This window comes from Mchenga conophoros, linkage group LG9 (assembly GCF_057382185.1).
Source record: "Mchenga conophoros isolate Kocher_MC1m ecotype Shallow Benthic linkage group LG9, M_conophoros_male_GT1.1, whole genome shotgun sequence".
NCBI classification, from domain to species: domain Eukaryota; kingdom Metazoa; phylum Chordata; class Actinopteri; order Cichliformes; family Cichlidae; genus Mchenga; species Mchenga conophoros.
This window is the reverse complement of record NC_140534.1, coordinates 35645388-35664910: the sequence shown is the minus strand read 5'-3', so window position 1 is coordinate 35664910 and position 19523 is coordinate 35645388.

Below are 19523 nucleotides of genomic sequence, written 5' to 3'. Positions count from 1 at the left end.
ACGATCAGCGTACAGAGGTGCTGACATCATCACAGAGACTTTCCTACCAGAGTGTGTGTGTGTGTGTGTGTGTGTGTGTGTGTGTGTGTGTGTGTGTGTGTGTGATGCAAACAGGTCCAACAACACCTCAGCAACAAAGACACAAATAAAAGCACCGAGTTCGTCCTCAGCTGACGGCAGAAACTCGACACTATTTTGAGATTTTACGTTTAAAAGATTTTTACAAATGATAAAAACGAATAAAGCTCAGGAAGAGCAGACATCACAATAACACACAGACAGAAAGGCTGATTCACAACGACTGAAACACATCGCACAATTCATGCAACAGGATGTAAACCGGCTTCTTCACTTCCTGGCTGACGGTTGCTCCGTCCTCCTCGCGCCTGTGTGGAGGTTAGCCTGACGCTGACCTGCTGTTGACCCCACTCAGGAAAGTCTCTGGTCTCAGTTTCACGGTGAGGTCGGTCACACACAGGCTGCTGCACCAAAATCCTCCATGCGCTCATTTAGGCAGATTTCAAAATAAAAGCTCTGTACTTTGAAATGTGCTGATGTAGCAGTTAGCACTTTTACTTTGAAGGCGAGTGTTCTCTGTTTCCTGCTGCGGCACACTTTGTTTAGCTGTACGCTTGGAGCAGGTGGCTCCACGGAAACTCTGTGGCAACCAGCAGGAGTCTGCAGTCCAGCAGCCTCCAGCAAACACCGTCCAATCAGCTGCCAGGGGTGACCTCAGCCCCCCACCCCCACCCCCCACAGGCAGACACAGCAGAGGTCTGCAGGACGTGACTCAGCAGATGCTTCTGTCTGATGTGGGCTGCTTCACCACAACACACACACATCTGGACACACACTCATTACCAGCACAGTCACACGCTTAGATAAGCGTCACACACCCACTCATGGGAGCACACACGCACACACACCTGTCCCAGCTGTGGTGGTGTGTGAAGCTCACCCAGCTCCCAGAGCTGCTCGTGAACCAAAGTGGCTGATGGAGACGCTTCGTCCTGCTCTGACCTGCAGCTCTGAGAGTGAAGCAGGTGAAGCGTGTGTGTAAATAAAGTCAGCTACACTTACACATCAGTAACACCTGCATGTGCTGAGGATGTGATCAGGACCTTTAAACGCGCCACAAACAACCATCTGCTTCCCTCCCAGGAGCTCAGGAAGCCCTCGACCCTCCAGAGCCTCCACGATCACCTGTGTGTGTGACAGTGTCACCTGTGAGACGCCCAACGTGTCCTCAGTGACAGGACAGACCATCAGACCATCCCTCAGCTCAACAATCCAGCAGATCTCTGTTACCTCACCAGTTACTGTTACTGACCTTTGACCTTTGAACAGGCAGAATGACCTCTCGCAGTAACCTCACAGGATAAAACATAACAACATGGATGGGAATGTTAGCTCCAGGCTCCGTCTTATTGAATCGTGGCAGGTTTGGAGAAGCAGCTGAACTGTAAAGACAAAAGGCTGCAGTTCCTCAGGACACCTCCACCCCCACAGAGGAGGATAAACATCTCGTATCTGTGTTTTTTTCTTGTCCAGCCTGTAATCACCACAGAGCGGCTGAAGTTAGCTAAAACACAAACTGACCCTCTGAAAGTCAAACAGACCAATCAGAGCCTTTAAATGAGACTGAATCGTCCACACTGAGACAAGAACACAGCAGTGATGCTCGGCTCGGTCGGAGACTCGTGACGTTCCCAAAAACTACAGAACAACAACGAGCTCACAGGGATGTTTGTGAGGAGATCCAGCAGAGCCAGACCCACAACAGAGACACACAATCACACAGACAGACACACACAGTGGAGACGTGCATGCATTAAACTAGCTCAGCATCACAGACAGAAACTCTCTAACGAGCAGCAACATAATGTTTCTCCTACTGAAAACATCCAGATGAACAGACTCGACGTTTGGGGATTTCCTCTCCTGGATGATGGAGCATCAGGACACTTCACTGCAGACCTTTGAGACTCTTTCTGGTTCTGATGGTTCCTGGTGGTTCTGGGTCTCCCTGAGTCTCTGTGGTCTTCAGCTTCTTTTCGATAGGTGGGAGAAGCTCTGAGGAGGAGTGTGACGGGTCTGCAGGTCTCCAGGTTTCATTCGGTTTCTCTTGGCTGACCTTCTCAGTCCTGGTCACTGTGGTCCTGAGCTGCTGACGCTCTGACAGGTTAGTGCTGCTGTTTGCTGAGACCTGTAAGCAGCTCCGCCCAGGTGTAGCTCGTCCTTCTTCAGCTGTCACAGTGTTTCGTTTACAGGGTTTTCCAGGCCATCACTCATCCTCTGAGCCTTTACTTCCTGCGTGGATCAGAGCTCTGAACATGCAGGTAAAGATGGACGCTCAGGTGTTCCAAAGCATTGGTCCGCCTCCTTTGGTTTTACCAGCAGGTGTAAAAGTTTGTGGTGTTGTTGCTTCACATGGTTCATGAAGCACTTTACGTTCCTCCACCTGTCCATATGTCTAACCTTGCTGCACAAGATCGCTTGTGATTGGATCACTTCTAAACTGCCCCGCCTTTCTACACAGCTTGATGATCTCTGATTGGACCTCGTCTCCCGGATGTATTTTTGTCTCTTTTTCATTTGTTGATGAAAGTGTTGATGTGTTTCTGTCCTCCTGCATCACGTTTTATTCAGTTATTGTCTCATTTTCATCAGAAAACAAACGTCATCCATGAAAACTGTGATGGAAGCTACAGGTGATAGAAACGAGCTCTGCTTGAGTGAAAGGACGAATCCAGTCTAAGAGCAGAGACGTCCTTCAAAAACAACTGACTGAGCTGCTTTTGGACTGCAGGACCAGAACCAGGACTGCTGCAGGTCTGAGCAGAGACCCAGAGCTGCCGATGGACGCCATGACCAGCAGGTTCACAGCCTTCACGCCATCACAGCGGCGAACATTTTAAACAAACGGCTCATTGAAGAGTTCTCGTGGTGTTTTTGTGCCTCTCATAAACACGTAACAGCAGCCTCAGTGTTATTGAAATCATCCTCAGCACTGTGCTCTGTACTGTAACCACACTCAGGACCTTCATCGATGAAGACCCCTCATCTGCACCTGCCTCCATCAGTGCTGCCTCAGACAGAAGCAGATGTGTAACCAGATGTGTGTGTGATCAGATAAGTAGGAGAGCACAGTTTTAACATTCCCCTCATTCCTTCCCCAAACTCAGAGGCAGCGGTCCGGGAGCTTTTATGAAGATGAATAATGGAAATGAGGCAGCTCTGTGACCCTCTGCCTCGCTTTAACGCACTTCCTGTGGCCAGCAGAGACAGCTGGAATGCATTATGGAGATGAAGCCAATGTTTTTGGATGTCATCCTCCCGCAGTTTGACTTTTATGTGCTTTTACCTCAATCAGGCAGGTCTGAGAGCTGCCGGGCGACCCGTGCAGGGCAGAGAGCAAACGAGCCGGTGGGCTTAAAAGCAGCTTCATTTGCATGTTCTCATCACGGCGCTGAATTAATCCTCAGTGACGCAGCGTGACTGAGAGCACAGCTCGCTCTCCACGCACCTGCCGATTGATCTGGACGGTTTATTGGTGACTTTCCACTTCCTAAACTTTTAAACGACTGCATGAAAAGCTGATTTTGTTTCATTTCACAGCAAGCAATTGACTCACATCCACCAGTAACAGACGCCTCATGAGTCCAGCTTTACTCATCTTTAGAAGCCTCTTTCTACAAGCATGAAACATCCAAACCATCAATGCACAGATTCAAGTTTGAAGCCGTGCACTGGCCTAAAGTTACCTCAGCTTTAGTACCTACATCCCCAAATGATTTGACCCTAATTTATTGCCTCGCCTGTCCTGACAGGGCGCCACTGCCGCACTGCGCCCAAAACACACAAGACTGAATGAATCTCCACCTGTGAGCTTTCTCTGCAGCTCTCTGTCTTCTGGGGTGGAGCTCGCTGGTCATCATGTGACCTGAGGACCCTGACCCTGTAGAGGCAAAAAACTAAACCATCAAGGAGTACGAGCGGCGAGGGAGGAGCAGAAGTCTTAAACGGAGGAGGCACCACCTTCAATAAAGTATGAGTCTGCTTATCCGGGGCTAGGTCACAGGGGCAGCAGCCTCTCCTCAGCCACCTCCTCCAGGGGAACTCTGAGGAGTTCTCCAGTGTGTCCTGGTCTGCCCCGGGGCCTCCACCTGCGACAACATGCCCAGAACACCTCCCTCTAAGGCTGTGTGATATGACCAAAGTCTCATATCCCGATATAAGACATCGTCCCGATAACGATATAAATCACACTGTCACGGTCCTGGGTCTCCTGACCCAGCGTTTTTAGTTCTTTGTGATTTTCGTATTATTGTACTTGTGTGATTCATTCTATGGCTTCTAGTTTTGATCCCTTGCCCTTCATGTCTCCCTGTGTGCCCCTCTATGTATTTATGAGCCCTCGTCCCCTTTCGTGTTTATTCCGTGTCTCCCCTGCCTGTTATGTTGGTGTTCTACTCGTGCTCTCTCTCCTCCTGTCTGAACCTCTGTGCTCCCTGTTTCACCTCTCCCGTCAGTGTTCAGTTCACCCCGCCCTGTCTCGTTATGGTTATCAGTGTCACCTGTGTTCCCCGTGTGTTCCCACTCCCCTCGTTAACCCTCTGTGTATTTCTGTCTGCGTCTCCCTCTGTTCAGCGTGACGTCGTCCCTCATGTTGTGTGGATCTCCCTGTGTCTCTGCGTATGTTAGTTTACTTTTCCCAGTTTAGTTTTGTATTTCCTATGTTCTGCCACTCCAGCATTAAAGCTGTGATTTTGAGTTCATCTCCGTGTCTGTGAGTTTTGCGTTTGGGTCCTCCTCCTGCCTGCCACACAGCCGCGCCTTGACAGTACGACGTCAACAGTAATGGACCCAGCAACTCACAACCCCTCCGCTGAGCTCCGGGAGGATTTGATCTATACGGTGGAGTACCACTGTCAGGAGTGGGAGGCGCTGCCAGGAGACGAACACCGGGAGGTCGTAGCCGCCCGTCTACAGCGGATGGTGTCCGGACTCCCGTGGCTGTTCGGCGCGCTGCACCCCCACATCCGGGACTTCCTTGTTTCCACCGTAGGCGTCCGCCCGGAGCTGCCTCTCCAGTGTGAGGGGTCGGAGGACGTTCGGCCCGGTCCGCTGGAGGATTCGCGGCCCGGCTCATCTCCTCCCCCCTCTCGGCGAAAACGGCGCTCACGCCGCCGCCGCCCTAACGTTTCTGAGCAAACTCCGGTGCCGCCTGTAGCCCAGACACCAACTCCACCACCACCATTTTCGCCCGAAGCTCTGTTAGCCGCCCGGCCCGAAGCTCTGTCAGCCGCCCGGCCCGAAGCTCTGTCAGCCGCCCGGCCCGAAGCTCAGTCGCCACCTCCACCACCTTCAGCCTCGCTTCCCATAGCACAGTCACATCCACAGCCTGACTTACTACAAACCTTATTTCAATCCTTAGCCCAATCAATAGCTCAGTTGGTAGAGGAATCATCAGCCTTATCGACAGCTCAGTTAGCTCCCTCGCAGCCCTTCACAGCTCAGTTAGCTCCCTCGCAGCCCTTCACAGCTCAGTTAGCTCCCTCGCCGCCACCCGCAGCTCAGTTAGCTCCCTCGCCGCCACCCGCAGCGCAGTCTCCAGTGTCCCCAGTGCAGTCTCCAGTGTCCCCAGTGCAGTCTCCAGTGTCCCCAGTGCAGTCTCCTGCAGCCCTGCTGTCCCCAGTGCAGCCTCCTTTAGCACAGTCACCCACTCAACCACCAGCACCACAACCGTCACTACCTCTAGTTCATTCCCCTGTGAAGTCAGTAACTCCACCACCTACTCCACTCTCACCACCACCGTTACTACAGACATCAGTTCAGTCCCCTGTGCAGTCATTTACTTCTCCACCGTTAGCAGCTCAGGTCCCCGTGTGTCCAGCAGCTCAGGTCCCCGTGTGTCCAGCAGCTCAGGTCCCCGTGTGTCCAGCAGCTCAGGTCCCCGTGTGTCCAGCAGCTCAGGTCCCCGTGTGTCCAGCAGCTCAGCTCGCACCCGAACCTTTGGCCCAGTTCCCCGTAGCAGTGCGGTTTTTTAGCCAGCTTAACATTGAGCCCGGGGTCCCTGTCCTCTCTGGCTCTACTTCAGCTCCTGCTGGAAGCTCGGATGAGCTCATCCAGGACTCCGCGGCTCCCACGCCGCCATCTACCTCGTCCGCTGGGGGTTCCAGTGAGCCCGGCCAGCACCTCCCTGTCTCCGCTGGAGGGTCCGAGAGGCCCGTTCAGCCTCCTGTCTCCGCTGGAGGGTCCGAGAGGCCCGTTCAGCCTCCTGTCTCCGCTGGAGGGTCCGAGGGGCCCGTTCAGCCTCCTGTCTCCGCTGGAGGGTCCGAGGGGCCCGTTCAGCCTCCTGTCTCCGCTGGAGGGTCCGAGGGGCCCGTTCAGCCTCACGCCGCATCAGCTGGAGGGCCCGAGGAGCCTGTCCAGCCGCCATCTGCGACCGCCTCGTCATCGCCTGGCCCGGCCTCCGAGTCTTCGTCTGCCGCAGCCTCCTCTTCAGAGCCTTCGTCTGCCGCAGCCTCCTCTTCAGAGCCTTCGTCTGCCGCAGCCTCCTCTTCAGAGCCTTCGTCTGCCGCAGCCTCCTCTTCAGCTGCCTCGTCTGGTCCAGCATCCTCATCAGCTGCCTCGTCTGGTCCAGCATCCTCATCAGCTGCCTCGTCTGGTCCAGCATCCTCATCAGCTGCCTCGTCTGGTCCAGCATCCTCATCAGCTGCCTCGTCTGGTCCAGCATCCTCATCAGCTGCCTCGTCTGGTCCAGCATCCTCATCAGCTGCCTCGTCTGGTCCAGCATCCTCATCAGCTGCCTCGTCTGGTCCAGCATCCTCATCAGCTGCCTCGTCTGGTCCAGCATCCTCATCAGCTGCCTCGTCTGGTCCAGCATCCTCATCAGCTGCCTCGTCTGGTCCAGCATCCTCATCAGCTGCCTCGTCTGGTCCAGCATCCTCATCAGCTGCCTCGTCTGGTCCAGCATCCTCATCAGCTGCCTCGTCTGGTCCAGCATCCTCATCAGCTGCCTCGTCTGGTCCAGCATCCTCATCAGCTGCCTCGTCTGGTCCAGCATCCTCATCAGCTGCCTCGTCTGGTCCAGCATCCTCATCAGCTGCCTCGTCTGGCCCAGCATCCTCATCAGCTGCCTCGTCTGGCCCAGCATCCTCATCAGCTGCCTCGTCTGGCCCAGCATCCTCATCAGCTGCCTCGTCTGGCCCAGCATCCTCATCAGCTGCCTCGTCTGGCCCAGCATCCTCATCAGCTGCCTCGTCTGGCCCAGCATCCTCATCAGCTGCCTCGTCTGGCCCAGCATCCTCATCAGCTGCCTCGTCTGGCCCTGCGCCCACCGGGCCATGGCCGGCACGCCTGGGACTGGAGGGCCGCCGCTGCCTTCCGCGCGGTCGGCCTCCTGAACTGCTCCGTCGTCTCCTTCGCCGCCGCCGCTGCCTTCCGCGCGGTCGGCCTCCTGAACTGCTCCGTCGTCTCCTTCGCCGCCGCCGCTGCCTTCCGCGCGGTCGGCCCCCTGAACTGCACCGTCATCGCCTGAGTGGCCGCCGTCGCCTTCCGCACGGCCGGCCCCCGGACCGCCTTCGCCTGAGTGGCCGCCGTCGCCTTCCGCACGGCCGGCCCCCGGACCGCCTTCGCCTGAGTGGCCGCCGTCGCCTTCCGCACGGCCGGCCCCCGGACCAGCGCTGTCATCGTCGCCGCCGCCTCCCGCGCGGTCGGCCTCCTGAACTGCTCCGTCGTCTCCTTCGTCGCCGCCGTTGCCTTGCGCACGGCCGGCCTCCTGAACTGTTTCCGCGTCGCCGCCGTTGCCTTGCGCACGGCCGGCCTCCTGAACTGTTTCCGCGTCGCCGCCGTTGCCTTGCGCACGGCCGGCCTCCTGAACTGCTCTGTGTTTGAGTTATTTTCTTGGGCTCCGGTGTTTGCTGTGCTCTTTGTTTTCTGTTCCGAGCCCTCCGTCCTGGGCCCCCGCCGCCCGCCCTGGGTTGTTTTCTGTTTGGTTTTGTTTTTCTGTGTTTGGGCTGTCTGGAGCCAGCCCTTGAGGGGGGGGGTACTGTCACGGTCCTGGGTCTCCTGACCCAGCGTTTTTAGTTCTTTGTGATTTTCGTATTATTGTACTTGTGTGATTCATTCTATGGCTTCTAGTTTTGATCCCTTGCCCTTCATGTCTCCCTGTGTGCCCCTCTATGTATTTATGAGCCCTCGTCCCCTTTCGTGTTTATTCCGTGTCTCCCCTGCCTGTTATGTTGGTGTTCTACTCGTGCTCTCTCTCCTCCTGTCTGAACCTCTGTGCTCCCTGTTTCACCTCTCCCGTCAGTGTTCAGTTCACCCCGCCCTGTCTCGTTATGGTTATCAGTGTCACCTGTGTTCCCCGTGTGTTCCCACTCCCCTCGTTAACCCTCTGTGTATTTCTGTCTGCGTCTCCCTCTGTTCAGCGTGACGTCGTCCCTCATGTTGTGTGGATCTCCCTGTGTCTCTGCGTATGTTAGTTTACTTTTCCCAGTTTAGTTTTGTATTTCCTATGTTCTGCCACTCCAGCATTAAAGCTGTGATTTTGAGTTCATCTCCGTGTCTGTGAGTTTTGCGTTTGGGTCCTCCTCCTGCCTGCCACACAGCCGCGCCTTGACACACACAAATGTAACATTTTCTGTAAAGTCTGTGAATCTCGGGCAGCTCGACTTGTGTGAAGTGTTTCCAGCTGAGCGTCGTGTAGCTGGAGTCGAGTGTTTTAACTGATGCATGAAACGACACATTTTTAGACACAAGTTGTAACGGCGCCGTTTTCTTTGTATTTATCACACGGCGTGCTGCGGGGAGAAGCCTGCTCTAACGTTTGAGTCTAAGGTTTATTTTTTAGCACCTGGCGTCTTTTTTACTTCTCATCTGTAAACACTCTGCATCTTTCACGTGATTCAGTTTATTTTGAAAAGTCTCAACAGGATCTTGAGCTTTATTGTGAAAGGTTTATGTGGAAAATAAATAAGCGGACACGCGGTGGTTTTACCGTCGTTGTTGCTAACGACAACGCATAAAAACAGGCGCTTGTCCGTCCGTAGTGTGGTTATATTAAATATAAGAGAAAGAGAGAACTTTAAGAAATTAATAATAACTACAGTGACATCAGAACATGAACAAATATTGCCGTAAACAGTTTATTTTGCGACATAACGAAACAAACGATAGCGTAAAATGAAACGACAGATGTTTTTATATCGTCATCCGATATATATCGTTATATCGAGCAGCCCTACCTCCCTAATGTTAATGTTTCAGAGGGAGAGAGACGCCCTTCAGACAAAACTCCTGGAGCCTGACTGCATTCATTAAGAGTCATAGAGTCAGTCGTTACATCACACACTCCAGGTGTACACAAGCATAGCAATGCTATAACGCCACGCCCACAGAGGGAAGAACAGCTGCTATAATGTTAGCTAAATGTTAGCAAGCTGCCGTTGTTATACGTAATAACGTTACAGCTTTGTGAGTTGTATAAATTCACCTCCAACACCACGATGCCTAAAAGCCACGTGAACATACAGGTAAACGATGTTTGAGAAGCTCTTTGGGTTTACAAACGTTGTCATCTTGTAACAAAGTGCTGCTAGAAACATCTTCACCATCTTCAGATGGACGCGTATCCATGCAGCTATTTTAAACCATCAGCTTAGTCAGATCTCAAACACTGGACTGACAGTTCATCAGCCAATCAGCTGTTAGCCTTTGTTGTTGTACTGACTCACAGTACGAAGATGATCAGGAGACAACAACGATCACACAAACCACAGCGTATGATCTCACAACAGCTCGGCTGTAATTCACCTTCTATTGACCAATCACGTTCCACCATGCAGGTAAACATTATGTTTGTACCTGCTGAAACATGACATCAGCCACACCCACAGCAGCAGTGGGTGGAGCTTCACTGTCGTCCCGAGTGTGAAAGCTGAAAACTGTAAACTCAGGAAGTGTTTCTGCTTTTGTGTCACAGAGCAGACGAGGGAGCGAGGAGGCTCAGATGGATGCTGCACGCCGCCCTGCTCGTGCTGCACCTACACGCTGCAGTACAGCAGCGCATTAATGTTTCACAGTCAGCCTACAGCGAGCTCCATCCATTACATTCAGTTTTCCTTTCTTTGCTTGTTTCAGCTTCCATCTCCTCCTCTGTGGCGTTCACACACCTCCCTCTCTCTGCAGTCTGTATGTAGGTCATGTAAATGTCGCTCACACGCTCAGAGCGGCGTCCCCGTGATGCAGGGACTGACTGACAGATAAAACGAAACTCCTCCGTCCTCTTCAAACGCTCAGAGAGAGTTCGTCTCCCGGGCGACCCCGCGAAGCTGCAGCCGCCCGCAGAGTCCACGTGAACTCGCTGAAGCCGCTTTGATGAAGGAGTCTGGGGGCGGGGTCACATCTGCACAGGTCAGTCAGGTCCACCTCGGCACAGGCGTCAGCGCTGGGACCGGAAAATGAAACAACCAGAATGAGCTTAACTGAGCCGAGTGGACGAACCACAGAGTCCACGAGCCGTGAAACGAACTGTCTCAGGTACAGCACGCTCCATCAGCGCTCTATCAGCCCTCCATCAGCGCTCCATCAGCCCTCCATCAGTGCTCCATCAGTGCTCCAACAGCCCTCCATCAGCGCTCCATCAGCCCTCCATCAGCGCTCCATCAGCACACTCCAACAGCCCTCCATCAGTGCTCCAACAGCCCTCCATCAGCGCTCCATCAGCCCTCCATCAGCGCGCCATCAGCCCTCCATCAGCGCTCCATCAGCGCTCCATCAGCCCTCCATCAGCGCTCCATCAGCCCTCCATCAGCGCTCCATCAGCTGACCACAGGAACATATTCATCACATACTCTGGATCCTTAAACTAAAGATGAGACCTCACTGGCCTCTCTGACACAGGTGGAATATTATCTGAGTGAAGGATCTGATCACTCAGGTGTCTCCTGTTCCTGCCACTACCTTTAATTAACCAGAGTCATAAACCTCAGTGGGAGTGGATCCTCCTCAGGTGGCAGCACACTCTCCCACTGTGGGACTGTGAGGAAGTGTGGAACGTCTGCCGGCAACAATTCAGTCACTTTGATCCGACACCAGGAAGGCAGCGAGTCCTTGTGATCTGTGGGCGGGACAGGAAGCACTCAGGTGTCACATGTGTAAAACGTTCAGGTTTCCGTGGTTACCTCGGGCGGTGACGGTCACAGCTGGAGGCTCATTGATGAGTGCGTCTCAGAGAGGAAGTGATCAGGAGGTTTATCTGTGTCGCAACAAGATTAGATTAATTTATTTCCATTCAGATGTGGGTCAGAGGGTCAGTGGCACAGGTCAAAGGTCATCGGGTGAATCAGCAGCATTTGCAGGATGTAGTGCTGAGCGGGAGTTTAACAGTGTGGAAAAGGAGCAGCAGTGAAAACGCCTCCAGCTCCTCCAGATTCTGAGTAACAGCTTTGATGCTGCGCCGCCAACCAAACCACAGCACAATGAAGCCAGCCAACCAGAAGAGCCGCCTCCCCCGCACGCCAGGGAGGAGGAGAATCCGTCGCTGCAGCGGGTCAGTGGGTTTGATCGCTGAGAGGAGTCACTCCGGGGCAAGCCGCGCCTCCTCCTGAATCTTAATGAGGGTCTGCACACAGAGCGAGCTCACACCTGCCGCCCTCACACAGTGAACTTCCTCCCGCCCTCTTACAGGCCTTATAGACACACCTGCTCAGGCTCATGTGCGACTGTGATGTGTTGCAGAGACATCAGCTGAAGCTCTACACAGCTGGCTGTACTCTCATGTAATACCTCTTTGAACCACACGATGGTGCAGCGAGTCGGTGCACTCGGGGAGGATGCTTTGATAAGTCACCTGTCTAAATCGTACTTAAAGTTTGCTTTATTAGGGGCGTGGCCTCTGTGACTGACAGGTGGCTGTAGCTGCTAGCTTCATCTGAACTGGACTCTCGTGTTTGTGCTGTTGGAGCCTTTTAATGATATCATGTGACCACTGATAAGAATGTGGCGACCAGGTCATCCTGTGTCCCGCCCACATGTTGGCTCTAAAAGTCTCACAAGCACAGAGCTGTGCCTGGATTTAAACCCAGAGAATAGATAAACAGGTTTAAAGGTAGCGAGCCATAAGAATAAACTTTATGTTCTATGTCTTTACTCAGCTGGAGCAGGAGAAAACTTACGTCAGACCTGGATCCTGAATCCTTTTATGAGTTATAGATCTGAGAGCTCGGGTCTCACAGTCATCAGGCTTTAATATCCTGTTAGTTTGCACTAATTAACAGACACACAAAGTGAAAACAAGCAGATATAAAATCAGTCATGTTGATGGTCAACATGGGATCCACAGAGGGTTTCAGGTCTTCTCTGGTCATTTGATTAAGAGCACACAGCTCAGCCCGTTAAACCAATAATAATGACACACAGAGAGCAGAGCTCCAGATGTTTGCACAGCAGCAGGAGCTGCAGCCTGATGCTATCCTGGAGAAAGGTCAGCAGGTCAGGAGATGACATCTATTTCCATCAGCTCACACTGCAGAGCTGCATGAATATTTAGATTTCCACACGGAGCAGATGTGATTAAATCCTGCTGATTAGACTTTCAGGCCAACTTGGAAATGTCATGTGAGGACAGGTGTGAGGCGGCGCTGTCACGTCCTCCCCCTCCCACCCGCACGAGTCCCCAGCTGATCTCTGAGGAAATTTTCATTCCAGCGGCTCGGCGCAGTCATCTGAATGTAAATGCTGAGCTGATTGCAGAGCGCGGCGAGGATCTCCGGCGGGAGGAGGCTCTCTGATGCGAGAACGCAGCCGGCGTGTCCTCGGCGAGGTCGCCGAAAACCTGTCTGACACCGAGACCCCAATCAGGTCTGCGAGGGAGGACGACGTGACGGGAATAATCAGGTGCTCCCGTCACAGACTCACAGAGCTGGATCACTGAAACACTCACAGACATGATGGGGACAGATTCATGAACCAATCACACACCTCCAAACACGCCCGTGTTAGAAACTGCACGAACAGTTCGTTTGTTATAAACGTTTGTTTTTCTTTCTCTATCGACGTGTTTGAGGCTCTCCTGGTAAAACGATGAGCTGAGACGCTCAGCTGGGAGCAGATACAGGAGACCCCGACTCCTCCTGAGGTTTCAGGTCCCCGAGCTGCTGAGTCCACGTTAACCGGGACACACTGCTTCACGTCCTTTGGTGGACGGGTTCCTCGTGGACGTGTTTATTATTATTTTTTATTATTTGATTGTAGTTTACTGTTGTTATTGTTTATCAGTGAAGCTCACGTCTGTTTAAACCTTTGAGAAGAAAATCTTTGATTTATTAGTTTTATGCCTCGTGACAACCTCGCCTCTCATTTTGTTTTCTTCCCTCCACCAAAACCATCTCTGCTTTCCCAGCTCGTTACCCCTCCCCCACCCTTTCTCTCGCTCTTCATCAATGGCTCTGTGTTATCTCCTCCTCTTCCTCCTCTCTGTCCTGACTTGATGCTCGGAGGTCACATCAGGTAAATCCAGCTCTGTCTTCGTTCGTCAGCTGTCAAGTTTAATCCTCTGCTCCATTAAACTCAACCTAGAAATGCATCGATCTGATTGGTTCAGTGAGCGAGCTCATGCTATAGACTCTGTGTGAGTCTCCGTGGATCAAACTTCCACCATCCTGTGGATGTGGACAGATTCAGAGTTAGGTCAGCACAGCAGAGGAGAAGCATCACAAAGTCTCACAGAGAGCAGCCGAGCACCTTCACTCTGCTGATGCTGAGGTCAAAGGTCAGGGAGATCAGCTGCCTTCTGCAGCAGTTTAACTTCATCTTCACATTTCTCTTTCAGACTGGCCGTGTTGTACTGTAACAGTTGGTAACAGACGGCGCTCAGGAGACCACGGCGCTTTTTATTTGTCTGTTACTGCACAGCTACAGCACACGCCTGCCCTCTGCTGGTGGAGGAGTCAACAGCACCCCAGCACAACAGTATATTACACCATCCATCCATCCATCCATCATCCATCCATCATCCATCCATCCATCATCCATCCATCCATCCATCCATCCATCATCCATCCATCCATCCAGCCATCATCCATCCATCCATCCATCATCCATCCATCCATCATCCATCCATCCATCCATCATCCATCCATCATCCATCCATCCATCCATCATCCATCCATCCATCCATCCATCCATCCATCCATCCATCCATCCATCATCCATCCATCCATCCATCATACATCCATCCATCCATCCATCCATCATCCATCCATCATCCATCCATCATCCATCCATCCATCCATCCATCATCCATCCATCATCCATCATCCATCCATCCATCATCCATCCATCATCCATCCATCATCCATCCATCCATCATCCATCCATCATCCATCATCCATCCATCATCCATCCATCCATCCACTCACAAACAACATTTTGGTATTTTGTCTAACTAAGGATTGTTACACAGACTGAAAAGTCTGCTTTCATGCTCTTTAACTATCAGTGCTGACTGAGCTCAGGTGGTTTCATCACTTCTGTCATTATCATTGAAGAACGTGGGTTCAGTCGACCTTCAGAGGTCGTCGTTTGTTTCAGAGCTGGTTTTGGAGAAAGTGTGAACAGTTTATGACGTTTGTCATCATAAACCTCCCTGATCCTCCCCCTCAACTCCAATGATGTGGGCTCAGACTTGGAGGTACAAACATCACCTCAGTGTAAGTCTGAGGTTATGAAGCCAACGTGATCACATGATCTAAACGGACACACTCTGCCCTGTGATTGGCCCAGAAAGCCCGTGACCTTACAGCCTCTGTGACATCATCGCTGTGCTTCTTGTTTTCAGCCCTCTGTGCTCGTGTATGTCTGTGTTTGCTGCTCCAGAAATGTGACTTCACTGATCCACCGAGTGAAACGTGGAGGAGGACGACTGTGGGTGAATGTGAGCTGAGTGGGAGACAAGCCGAGGGAAACCTGACCGGGTGGAGCTGCAGCCGGAGAACAAGAAGGGAAACACAAGACGTGGAAGGGAGGAGATGAGCGGATGCTGAAAGTGCAGACTGGCAGCTGGTTTTCCACCCGTCTTGTATTTCATGTGAAGGAAGTGTCCAAACCCTCAGCAGGCCACACACCGGCCGCTCCACGAGCACCAGCCCGTCTGCAGGAAGATTTAAAGGATCTGAGGTGCACATGATCAGATCCTGATGGAGTAAATGTTCCCAAACTATGATCTCACTCCAGCGTCCTCCCAGAATGAAAATGCTGTTGTGCAGGATTACATTACTTCCTGGATTCAATCAGCAGTTTGAGAAGCTCATTAAATCGAGTTTGACCAACTTTAGGTTAATAAATCTGACAAAAGATTAAAAATTAACATCTTTCCTGTGTTTTTACTCTCACTGCCGTTAACCTCCAGGCTCCAGTACTTCAATTCAATTCAATTCAATTCAATTTTATTTATATAGCGCCAAATCACAACAAAAGTCGCCTCAAGGCGCTTCATAGATACAGAGAAAAACCCAACAATCATATGACCCCCTATGAGCAAGCACTTTGGCGACAGTGGGAAGGAAAAACTCCCTTTTAACAGGAAGAAACCTCCGGCAGAACCAGGCTCAGGGAGGGGCAGCCATCTGCTGCGACCGGTTGGGGTGAGAGAAGGAAGACAGGATAAAGACATGCTGTGGAAGAGAGACAGAGGTTAATAACAGATATGATTCAATGCAGAGAGGTCTGTTAACACATAGTGAGTGAGAAAGGTGACTGGAAAGGAAAAACTCAATGCATCATGGGAATCCCCCGGCAGCCTACATCTATTGCAGCATAACAAAGGGAGGATTCAGGGTCACCTGGTCCAGCCCTAACTATATGCTTTAGAAAAAAGGAAAGTTTTAAGCCTAATCTTAAAAGTAGAGATAGTGTCTGTCTCCCGAATCCAAACTGGAAGCTGGTTCCACAGAAGAGGGGCCTGAAAACTGAAGGCTCTGCCTCCCATTCTACTTTTAAATACTCTAGGAACAACAAGTAGGCCTGCAGAGCGAGAGCGGAGCGCTCTAATAGGGTGATATGGTACTACAAGGTCATTAAGATAAGATGGGGCCTGATTATTTAAGACCTTGTATGTGAGGAGCAGGATTTTGAATTCAATTCTGGATTTAACAGGAAGCCAATGAAGGGAAGCCAAAACAGGAGAAATCTGCTCTCTCTTTCTAGTCCCTGTCAGGACTCTTGCTGCAGCATTTTGGATTAGCTGAAGGCTTTTCAGTGAGTTTTTAGGACTTCCTGATAATAATGAATTACAGTAGTCCAGCCTGGAAGTAATAAATGCATGAACTAGTTTTTCAGCGTCACTCTGAGACAGGATATTTCTAACTTTAGAGATGTTGCACAAATGGAAGAACGCAGTCTTACATATTTGTTTAATATGTGCGTTGAAGGACATGTCCTGGTCAAAAATGACTCCAAGGTTCCTCACAGCGTTACTGGAGGCCAAGGTAATGCCATCCAGGGTAAGAATCTGATTAGATACCATATTTCTAAGATTTTCAGGGCCGAGTACAATAACCTCAGTTTTATCTGAATTAAGAAGCAGAAAGTTAGCGGCCATCCAGGTCTTTATGTCTTTAAGACATTCCTGCAGTTTAACTCATTGGTGTGTGTTATCTGGCTTCATGGACAGATAGAGCTGGGTGTCATCAGCATAGCAGTGTAAATGTATGCTATGTCTTCTAATGATGCTGCCTAAGGGAAGCATGTATAATGTAAACAGAATTGGTCCTAGCACTGAACCCTGTGGAACTCCATAATTAACCTCATTGATGAAGACCTCAGTGACCACTCTGCTTCTTTAGCTAAGGGTTAGCCACCTCCCTCAGCACGAGGCCTTTAACACACCGTGGACGCTCTGTTACCACAGTGACCTCACAGCAGCCGTGTTATTGGTCACATGACGTCATTAAAAGGCTCCACCAGCACAAACACGTGCAGAGGTCCAGTTCAGGTGAAGCTAGCAGACAGCTAGCAGCTACAGCACACCTGTGTCACCATCCACCTGTCACTCACAGAGGCCACGCCCCTAATAAAGCTAACTTTAAGCCTGGTTATGATTTAATGTTGGACACAGGTTTATCTTCATGCTTTATGGGACAGATATCTGCTGAGTGTGACGCCTGTAACATTTCAGAACAAATAACGGACCAAAAACAATCAAAGTAAAACCATGTGAGGGATTTTTATTGCTTCTGTTAGAAACGAACAGCTCTGCGAGATTTCTGCACATTTTCATCCTCTGAGGCTCCGACAGTCCGATGATGATGTCTTCTTCTCCTGCATGCATCACTGAGGGAAATCAGTCACACCTGTGCAGCACAGGTGCAGCACCTGTGCAGCACTCTCATGGTCCCTCACATTATTATGTAAATGGACTCGACACAGTGAAAGTGATTCTGCAGAGAAGCTGCACTTGTGGACGTGGTTTCCTCCTCCTGCCCCGGTGCCATAGTTAAACACGACAACAACAGAATTTAAGCCACAGCTCAGAGAGATGGACCCCGCTTCCTGCTCAGGCTTCAGAGCAGAGCGGGGTTAAACGTGCGCCCAGATGTTCCAGATGCTCCACTTTTACTTTCACACAATCTGAAAGCCAAGCTCACCGACGACATCACAGCTGCTGCTGCCCACACAAGCACACTGCACTGTGGGCGCTGAGGTCACAGCTCGTGACCACCTGACTGCTCCATCAAACATCCGCCCGTCTGTCCGTCCAGCCTCTGCTCAAAGACCTGCTCCAGACTCACCTCCATGTGCCGGTCAAACCCGTGTCCACACTCTACACTCTGTAACTCTCATGTACACAATCACACACTTTAGTTTGCAGCAGGTGCATTGATTTGTAGGCGCACACATTTAGTTTACTTATGTATTTGTGACTGATCCTTGTTTCTTTTATGAGCCTGACATTTGTTATTTTTTAAATATAACTTCTTGGGTTAAATAAAGGAAAAGCCTTTTCTTCTAATAATTCCTGTGACTTGTCCTGCTGTTCAGCTCCATCGAGGTGTCCCAGAGCCAGTGAGGGATCTAATCTTCACAGCAGAACATTCATGAAACACTCAGATCCTGAACGTTGACTCTTTTGATGTGGAGGAGCAGCAGCTCTGCTCTGAGCTTCTCCTGAATGACCGTCGCCCTCTGTAGTGGAGAGCCCAGAGTTGGGCAGCCTACAAGAACAAAGAACCACAGCATGTTGTCCAGGCTGAGGATACTGGGGCTCTGCTCTGGAGATAGGTGATGTGGTTTGGTTGGAGGTCTGACCTCAGTCACAGTGACTCATGTGGGTCTGGGATCCTGGCGACCACAGAAGGGGCCGTAGGGGTCCAGAGGTTTGTGGGGGGGCGGGTCAAGGGGAACGATTCGGTCCAATCTCAAAGACGATGCTTTCACCGAGCAGCTCCATGAAGGAGACGGATCACTCCTGTGCTATCTGCTGAAAGTGACAGAGTGGGAGGACTTCCTGTCAGGTCACCGAGTGTACGACCTGTCCTCTGCTGTGGGATGAAGTCGCACCATTATCCAGTGAAGCGGCCCGTAAACATCACAGCTGAGGAACAATCAGACTTCCTGTTTGCTCCTCAGCATGAATCAGTGAAGCTGCAGGATCACCTGCTGCCCTCACAGCTGCTTCATGTGCAGGTGAGTGCTGCCACCTGCTGGACCGTCTCACCACCAAACAGCACAGAACCTTTCAAATCTCTCATTTCTAACAGCGTCTCATCTAAAACCAGCCCGATTCTGTCTGATGTTTAACTCCTGCTGCTTCTCATCAGCTGATGCAGTGTCCAGTGTATTACGTACAGCTGCTAAACTCTTCATTAAACTCACAGTCCAGCTGTTCTGACATTTACAGTAAATTATATAGAATAGAATCAGAGTCAATGGGCGGGGCTTAACCCACATTTTAGCCGTCACTGACAGGATGGCGGTGCAGACAGGAAATGACCGTTCGTCTTCAGCATCCCGCCTCCATTTGGTCCGAACCACAGGAGCGTGTCATGGGTCAAAGTCTGGGCTCATGTTTCTCATTTATGAATATCTGTACGAGTCTGGCTTCAGACAGCGCCCTCTGTTGGCAGTTAGAAGCACAGGGTCAGTCTCGTCCTGAACGAGTGAAAACTGGAGGATCCTGTTAGTCTGGTCTGTTTGTTGGAGTTCAGGTTTCCAGGCCTGGAGTCCTGCGTTAATATAAAACCTCTGGCAGAACAGCTGGATGAACTCCGGTGTACACAGGTGTTCATAGACAGCTACACCTTTCTTACCTCAAAGCACACCGTGTGCTGCACAACATTCAATATTTACTGTTATTTACATTTATTTAGGTTATTGCAGTGGTGCTGTGTTATTGTGTTGCTCTTGTTTTTCTCTCAACAGGTAACCAAGGAAATTTGTTATCTTTTTTTAGTGTCCTCTCTCACTGTCCCTCTTCCTGTCTTTCTTCCCCTCCCTTTTTTCTCCCTGTCCTATCCCCC